Below are 8,805 nucleotides of genomic sequence, written 5' to 3'. Positions count from 1 at the left end.
GCCGAAACCATTTTGACTTAATGGCATACCTTGAAACAACTTTTTCGGTTTCATCAAAACTCATCCGGTGACCTCTCTTATCGAAACTTTTTTGCTATCTCCGAAAACATTTTCCAGAAACTTTCTCTCAGGCTCCCTGTCTAGTATTCAGCAGATAGATGACCCTTAAGCGTGTGACCCTATAGGTTCAGTGAATTATAGACATGACCCGGAACCCCTTCCGATCAATGATCAACATCGGAGCCGTGGGCACCCATATTGACCCCTATACCCACATGAATGAATATTCGAGTGAACCTCCAGTTGACGTGTGTTATTCCTGTTGCTTCGCGATATGTTACGAATATCCGAGGTGAGACATGTTGGCATCCCTGTGGATCAAATCCTTGTCCAGTATTCCATTTACCTCGTTACCGGTATTGTTCTCTTTTCTTGTTCTGTGTTCCGCATCCCCGTGATCAAATCACCCTTTGTCTGGCCACACGATGATGTGTAACAACCTGGATTTTTGCCCTTTTCTTTTTCCTTTGATTTTCTTGGATTTCCTGTTTTGTTTTGCTTTTCCGTGGGTATGTGGTTCTGAAACTTGGGAAGATCATGTCTTCCTAGGTTTTATAGTGGCTTGTCACTCTCTTCATCATCCCAAGATCATGTCTTTTCCATCCTTGACCTAACCCAAAATTCTTTTGTTGGGAATATTCCTTTTCTGATAAAGGAATAACCCTTAAAGCCCTAGGTTGTGAAGCAACCTATATTTCAGTCACTTATAAAATTCCCAAATGATTCTCATAAATTGTTTGGGTCCTATCTTGCTCAAATATGGCAAGATATTTCATTTTCATGTTCAAAAATAATCCTCCAATAATTCATTTTCTATTCTGTCTCAAATGACACATTGTGAAGGAAGTGCTATTTATCTTTGCTCATTTGAACACAAACTTCTTGGACATATTTTCCTGTCCATAGCATTGGATCATGCCAAAATTCAACTCAATTGGCCTAGTAAATATTCCTGAGTAATTTTTCAAAGTTCCCGTCTGAGGGAAGTGATTGTGAAGGAAGTACCAGCTAGACATATCCAAATGAGTTAAAATTTTGCAAGGTACTTCCTATGGTCAAATCATGACTCTCCACCAAATATAAGCTCATGTAATTCACCTATGTGAGCCCAGATCCAAATCTTAGTTTCTGGTCAAATTTTCAGTTTGTGAAGCAACTATATTTTATATTGCTTTATTTAAGCTGAAAATTTACCAGGACATGCTTCTACCTATATAAACTCCATCCACCAAGTTTTAGCTCAATTGGGTAATCCAATTGCCCTGTGCAAATTTTCCAAGTTTCTGTCCAGAATGAAGCTTTGTGAAGCAAGTGTCACTTTGGTATTTACAAATGGCATGAAACTTTTACAGAAGCTTAATATCATCATATAACCCCTATCTACCAAATTTCAGCTCACGGAGATCAAGTATGTGAGTGCATCATCCAAATCCCCAATTATGGCCAGTATTGCACTTTCTACAGCAACCCTCATCTAAAATCCTCCTCTTAGTCTGATTTTTGGTGATCAACATAACCTTAGCATGTGATCATCATCAGACAAACTAGTTACCACGTTACCTAGCTGGTTTAGCCACAGAGAGTTACAAACACCTTCTTACCGATTTACTTTTGGAGCTAAGTGCAAATCTCTTCTTTAGCCCTGGACCAATTTATTTCCTCATTTTGACTGAGGGCACCAAGGTCCATCCACTGGACATGGTTGGCCACGCCAAAGAGTGCGGCTTGCGCCAATGCGCGTGGTGATCACGCTTGCGTCATGGCTGCAGGCATGCTCTGGCTTGTTCCGGCCACTATGCTCGTCTCCTCCCTCCTCGTCTCGACCTCAAACCTTGTCCAGGAGCTCGCCCGTTCTCGACTGCGTCGCCCTGCATCGCTGCCTCGTCGTGGTTTGCCATTAATGCGCTGCTAGAGCAGTGCCCGTGCCATGCCCCGCCTCTGACCTCCATTAGAGCACTGCTTAAGCTCACTAGCGATGCTCGCGAAGCCTCCCCTCGGCTATATAAGCGTGCCCCGAGCCCTCCCGCAGCTCACCCATCTCTCCCTTGCCTCATTTGCTCTTTGGAATCGCCTCATCTCGCCGTTGTTCGCCGTCATCCACCATGGCCGCGTCGGCCTCGGCTTGGTTCCAACCAACCTGAGCCTCCTATCCTCCTACTACCATGTCCACCGACTCCCCCTCGTCCCACTGAGCCTCCCCACCCCACCAGTTCGTCACCGGAATCCCTCTAGCTGGTCGCGCCTCCTGGAGCTTGGCCGTCGCCGTTGCTCTCGGCCACCACCTCGACCAAGTCCATCCGAGCCTCCTCTCTCCCTTCCGTCGCCACCTTCGCCTCCTCCTCACTCCGGCGGTTCACCCCCACCCCTTAGCCCTCGCCGGAGCTGTTAAAGGAAGAGAAGCTATAGGATTCAACGCACTTGTATTAGCTCTCCAGGCTCGAACTATCTACAGTTTCAGAGATCATAGTGCGCCACTACCATGGCTGGTCGTGGGCGACATGCCCACTACTCACACGCACGCACTGACCACAGGTCATGCTCTGTATGCGTACACATGCATATACATACGCTCGGCTACCAGTATTCTACACTCTAACACCCCCTCCCCCCTGCAGTCTTGGCATCGGCTGGCGCGACGCAAAGACTGGCCCGGAACTGAAGAAAAATGTCCCTGGGCAAGCCTTTTGTCATGACATCAGCGAGCTGCTGGGTGGTGGGGATGTGAAGCACGCGAAACTGACCGAGCACCACTCGTTCCCGCACGAAATGGATGTCGAGTTCGACATGCTTGGTGCGACGATGGTGGACGGGGTTGGCGGAGAGGTAGCAGGCGGACACATTGTCGCAGTAGGCCACAGTCGCCGAGCGAATGGGAAGAAGAAGCTCGCCGAGGAGCTGTCGGAGCCAGATGCATTCTGCAACAACGTTGGCGACGCCGCGATATTCCGCTTCAGCGCTCGAGCGAGAAACGGTGGCCTGGCGCTTGGAGGACCAGGAGATGAGCGCGTCGCCGAGGTAGACGCAGAACCCAGACGTCGAGCGACGGGTGTCCAGGCAGCCGGCCCAGTCAGCGTCAGTGTAGCCGCAAAGGTCGAGTGTCGAGGAAGCACGGAGATGCAGACCGAGCATGGGCGTGCCGCGGACGTAGCGCAACACGCGCTTGATGAGAGCCTGGTGGCACTCCCGCGGGTCATGCATGTGCAAGCATATCTGCTGAACGGCGTACGCCAGCTCAGGCCTGGTGATCGTCAGGTATTGCAGGGCACCGGCGACGCTGCCATAGCCAGACGGATCGGCCGCGCGTGGGCCATCAGCCTGCGGGAGCTTGCCCTTCGTGTCGATCGGTGTGGGCGACGGCTTGCAAGTGTCCATGCCAGCGCGCTCGAGGACATCCTCAGCGTATTGTTGCTGGCAGAGGAAGAAGTCGGACGTGGTGCGTGTCACCTGAATGCCGAGGAAGAACCGCAGGTCACCAAGGTCCTTCATGGCGAACTCCCTGGTGAGCGCGAGGACGATCCGTTGGAGAAGAGCCGGGGTCGATGCAGTGAGCACGATGTCGTCGACGTAGAGGAGGAGGAAGGCCACGTCCGTGCCACGCGTGTAGGTGAATGGCGAGGAGTCAGAGCGTGTCGCGGTGAAGCTGATCGTCTTGAGGAAGGCGGCAAACGTCTGGAACCAGGCGCGCGGGGCCTGCTTGAGCCCGTATAGCGACTTGGCGAGGCGGCAGCCATGTTGAGGCCGTTGCTCGTCGACGAAGCCGGGCGGCTGGAGGCAGTACACCTCCTCCGCCAGCGTCCCATGCAGAAACGCATTCTTGACGTCCAGTTGATGGACAGGCCAACCGCATGATGCAGCAATGGTGAGAACAGCGCGGATCGTCACCGGCTTGACTACCGGAGAGAAGGTCTCACCGTAGTCCACGCCAGCACGCTGGTTGAAGCCCCTGACCACCCACCGCGCTTTCTACCGCTCGAGAGAGCCATCAGCGCAGAATTTGTGCTTGAACACCCATTTGCCACTGATCAGGTTGGCGTTGGGCGGCCGAGGAACCAGCTCCCAGGTCCGATTGGTGACAAGCGCAGCAAATTCTTCGCGCATGGCGGCGAGCTAGTTGGGGTCGCGCACGGCAACCCGGACCGAGCTGGGCAGCGGTGAGAGCGAGGCGGTGGAGGAGGCAGCAGCGGTGTCGTAGTACTTTGGATTGGGTTTGAAGACCCCGGCCTGGGCACGGATCACCATGCGGCGAGGCGATGCAGCAGGTGTGGGAGCGCGCGGGGCGCTGGCCTCTGAACCTGTCGCCGTGTCTGAATCTGAAGAAGAACGTTGTCCTGCTGTCTGCTGACGAGGAAGAGCCATGTCCATTGGATGGTGATCGGACGCCCTCATTTGAACGAGCCGAGCCCGCGCTAGAGGCGAGGTCGCGTGAGCCGTCCAGAGGCGATCCAACGGCCACGGTTGAACGCGGCGGAGGCGCGGGCGATCGAGCACTCATAGGAGGGCTCCAGCGGGGCGCGGGCGGGGAGGGGAGAAGCTGCAGGATCGGCAGAGCCGCAAGCGGTGGCGGAGCCCCAAGCTGCGGTGAAGTAGCAGCCTCACGACGCGCAAAGGGGAAGATGTCCTCATGAAAATAAACATGGCGCGAGGTGATCACGCGTTTGGACTGAAGATCGAAACATCGATACCCGCGGTGATCAGCAGGATAGCCGAGGAAGACACAGGCCACCGAGCGGCAGTCGAGCTTGTGGCACGCAGTGGAGGCAACATTGGGGTAGCAGAGGCACCCGAAGACGTGCAAGAAGCTGTAGTCGGGAGCAACACCGAGCAGGAGTTCATGCCGCGTGCGCGGTGCGCTGTGGTGGCAGGGTCGCCGATTTAGCAGATAGGTGGCGGTGTTCAGAGCTTCAGCCCAGAACCGCGGCGGCATCGAAGCGTGGAAAAGGAGGGCGTGAACGCTATCGTTGAGAGTGCGCAAAGTGCGTTTGGCCTTGCCGTTTTGCTGGCTGGTGTAAGGGCAGGACAGCCGGAGGACAGTGCCGTGGGAAGCAAGGAGCTCACGGGAGGCATGGCTGTCGAACTCGCGGCCGTTGTCAGTTTGGACAGAGAACACCGGCAGCTGAAACTGGGTGTGGGCGTAGGCATAGAAATCGCACAGAATGGGGAGAACGTCAGATTTATGCTTGAGAGGAAACGTCCAAACGTAGTGTGTGTAATCATCAAGAATGACAAGGTAAAATTGATAACCAGAAACACTAGAAACTGGGGCTGTCCATACATCAAGATGCAATAGTTGAAAGGGGAAATAATTACAACTGACGGACTCTGAAAATGGGAGGCGCATGTGTTTGCCAAGCCGACAGGCATGGCAAGGATGCGGCGCAGTTTTACTGAAAGAAAAACTACTGTCGACGAGCTGAAGTTGGGCGGAACCGAGATGACCAAGCCGTTGGTGCAGCCGGGCAGCAGTGACAACGCCGGCGAAGGAAAGCGCAGAGCGTTTTGGCAGTCCCGTCACGGAGTAGAGGTCGCTAGTGGAATCACATCGCAGGATCACCGCCCGAGTTCGGAGGTCCTTGACAGAGAAACCAAACAAGTCAAATTCAACCGAAACAGGGTTGTCGCGACAAATCTGACGGACGGAGAGAAGGATTTTGATCAGGGAGGGAGAGACAAGGATGTTGCGTAGTTGAATGGGAGAGGTACCGGAGATGAGGGTGCCGGTGCCGGTGTGCGTGATGGGCAGATGCTCACCACTGCCAACTACGATGTGTGAGGAGGAAGAAGAGGGAAGGAGGGTTTGAAGTGTACCAGGAGAGTTGGTCATGTGGGACGCCGCACCGGAATCCATGTACCACTCGGAGGCGTTGTCGGAGGACGACGGCCCCGCCGTGGCGCTGTGAAGCGCGGCCTGGAGGGAGGCCATGTCCAGGGGCGGTTGCTGTTGCGGCGCGCCAGGAGGAGCGGCGTAGACGGGCGTCGGGGCATAGCCGTACGGGGGCACATAGCCAGGGGAGGCCCGTAGCCGTGCGCACCGGGAGCAACGGGGGCGGCGTACATGGCCTGTTAAGGCGGCGTGCCAGGACGGGGGCCAAGCACGCCAGACCCCGGTGCACGCCACGGCATGGGCCAGGCCTGAACGAGCCCCGTCCAAGAGTTGGTGCCGGGGACGGGAGCGGGCAGACTAGGGATACGGGGGGGGGGGGCGCAGGCGCAGGTGAGGATGGCGCACCCCCAGCACCATTGCCACGACCGCGGCGACGGCCACGGCCACCGGTGTTGTCAGGTGGGGAAGCAGCAGGTGGCGCGGGAGGCGACGGTGTGGTGCCACGGCCGGCGTAGAGCGCGTGAGCGCCCTGGAGACGCGCGGTCTGCTTGGCACGGTGCTCCTCGAGAAGCAGGAAGGAGCGTGTCTGGAGAAGCGACGGCAGGGGCGACTGCGACGTAATGTGAGGAATGGCACCGTGGTACTGACGGTTGAGGCCGCCCAAGAGGTGGAAAACCTGGCGCGGCTCGGACATGGGCTCGCCGAGGTCGCGGAGCTGGTCGGCGTACGTCTTGAACTTGGTGCAGTACTGCATGACAGTCAGATCGCCTTGCACCACGGCGTGGTACTCGGCGTCGATGTACACAGCGCGGGCGAGCTGGTTGTCGCGGAAGAGCCCGTCGATGGCCAGCCAGACGGTGAGGGCCGTGTCGTCGTCCGCCATCACAGCATCCAGAAGATCAAGAGCGACAGTGGCATTCAGCCAGTGAACCATGGCATGGTCCGCCATGGCCCAGTCGGGGTCGTCGAAGCGCGGAACGGCCTCGGCGTCCACGTGGTCGCAGAGCCCGAACATGCCGATCGCGGTGTCGAAGTGGCGGGCCATTGCGCATAGTTGCCGGCGAGGAGGTCGAGGGTGACCGGAACGTGACGCCGGGTCGATGGTTTCCAGCACCGTGGGGAAGACCGCAGTCGCGGGCGGAGGAGGACCGACCGGAGCAGAAGCCACGGGCGTGGCCGGAAGAAGAGCAGGTGGAGGCGGGGCGACAGGAGCGCCAGGGCCGTCCGGAGCAGAAGTGGAGGGAGAGTCGGGGTTGGTTTCCATAACGGCGGAAGCGGGATCGTCGACCGGAGTGAAGGGATTGAGCCGGTCGCCGGTATCTGATACCAGAGAAGCTATAGGATTCAACGCACTTGTATTAGCTCTCCAGGCTCGAACTATATACAATTTTAGAGATCATAGTGCGCCACTACCCTGGCTGATCGTGGGCGACATGCCCACTACTCACACGCACGCACTGACCACAGGTCGTGCTCTGTACGCGTACACATGCATATACATACGCTAGGCTACCAGTATTCTACACTCTAACAGGAGCTGCCCACATCGCCGACAACCAACACCGCCGCCGCCTCTCTGCCCGCCTCCGTCGCTGCGGCCTCCCCTCCTCCACGTGCCTCCCCGGTAGCCGTTTCTCCTCTGAACGGAGGCGCTGCATCCTTGCGAGCCCGCCGGTGCGTTCGGTTTGGCCGGAGGCCACCGGAGCTAGCTGGCCCCCTCGCCGCTTCCTCCCTGCTCCTCCTTTGTACCGCACGGGAGCACAGGAGTGGGAGGAAGAAGACGACGACCGCTCGGCCCCTCCCCTGCGCCTGGACCCCACCTGTAAGCCTCTCCTCCCCCTGGTCCACGTGTTTAAGTGGAGACGTATTCCCAGAAATACGTTTACTTCTCTGGAAAGCATACTTTCATTCTACTTCAACCAGGAATACGTTTGCTCAGTCTGAAAACGTATTTCTCCTTATACGCTTTCTGTTTTTCCTCTCAGGGACCCGTTGGTGATAAATTTTTCACAGATTGGTCCCTGATCTTCTACACCTCATAACTCCGCAACCGTAACTCCGATTGAGGTGAAACCAACGCTCACTTCTTCGTCTCGTCGAGCTCTATATTTTGGTAACATTTTCACTAGGTGTTCTCATAGTGAAAATGACCATTTTTCCCTTGCCTCTAATCAGCCCCCTCTGAGAGAGAACCGCCCGGCGTTTCGTTCTGCGGCTTCACCGCACTTCTTCCTGGAGTCTCCGTCACCCCAGGCAAGCCACAATACCCACTTTCATGATAGTCATGCAGTAGCCATGGTTTTCAACTTGAATATTTATTAAATGTTTGCTTGTTTAAAACATGGTTATCGTTGTTCGGTAATGATTCTTGGCTAGTGCTTACTTTCTTGCTATGTTGTTATGCACCTGGTTGTCATGCCCTTCTAGTTGTTAGTATTCCTTTCATATGCTTATGCTTGCTAGTAGTACATGTTGATGTTGGTAATGGTCTTCGGTGCATGACTGTTGTCTGTCCCGGGTACCGTTGTTATGCTTGTTCCATCGTATCCAGTTGGTTAAATGCTTGCATGATGGCATTGTTGATATGTCTTGCATGATATTTATTGTTGATGCTAGTGGTCATGCTATGTTTCGGAGAAGTATGTACTTACGATGTTCATGCTAGTCAGTATGCCATGCTTAGTTGGATATGATTCATTGTTGATATGGTGGCTAGTTATGTTGCACCCATGATTATGTTGACATCATGCTCATGCATTGTATTTGTATCATGTTATTTTATCATGGCTCGGCATATTTGCATTCAAGTTTAACCGGATTAAATTGAACTTGAACACCTGTTGGATGAGTCATGGTGCCACCATATCGAACTGACCAGTGCAACCACGCTTACCTTTATGGGAAGGTCCTAACTGGGTCTATTG

At 55.0% G+C, this 8,805-nt stretch overlaps 2 pseudogenes; one reads left to right on the top strand and one right to left on the bottom strand.

Moving 5' to 3' along the window:
* Positions 1-3,174: 3,174 nt before the first annotated feature.
* On the top strand, positions 3,175-4,215 carry LOC147964031 (uncharacterized; annotated as a pseudogene).
* A 251-nt stretch (positions 4,216-4,466) lies between these two features.
* The window catches only part of LOC147964030 (uncharacterized), a 35,947-nt pseudogene continuing 31,608 nt past the window's right edge, over positions 4,467-8,805 (bottom strand).

Source organism: Triticum urartu, chromosome 6A, assembly GCF_056163025.1.
Source record: "Triticum urartu cultivar PI428250 chromosome 6A, HENAU_Tu73, whole genome shotgun sequence".
Classification (NCBI taxonomy): Eukaryota; Viridiplantae; Streptophyta; class Magnoliopsida; order Poales; family Poaceae; genus Triticum; species Triticum urartu.
The sequence above is the reverse complement of the archived record's forward strand: the minus strand, read 5'-3'. Positions and strand labels throughout refer to the sequence as shown.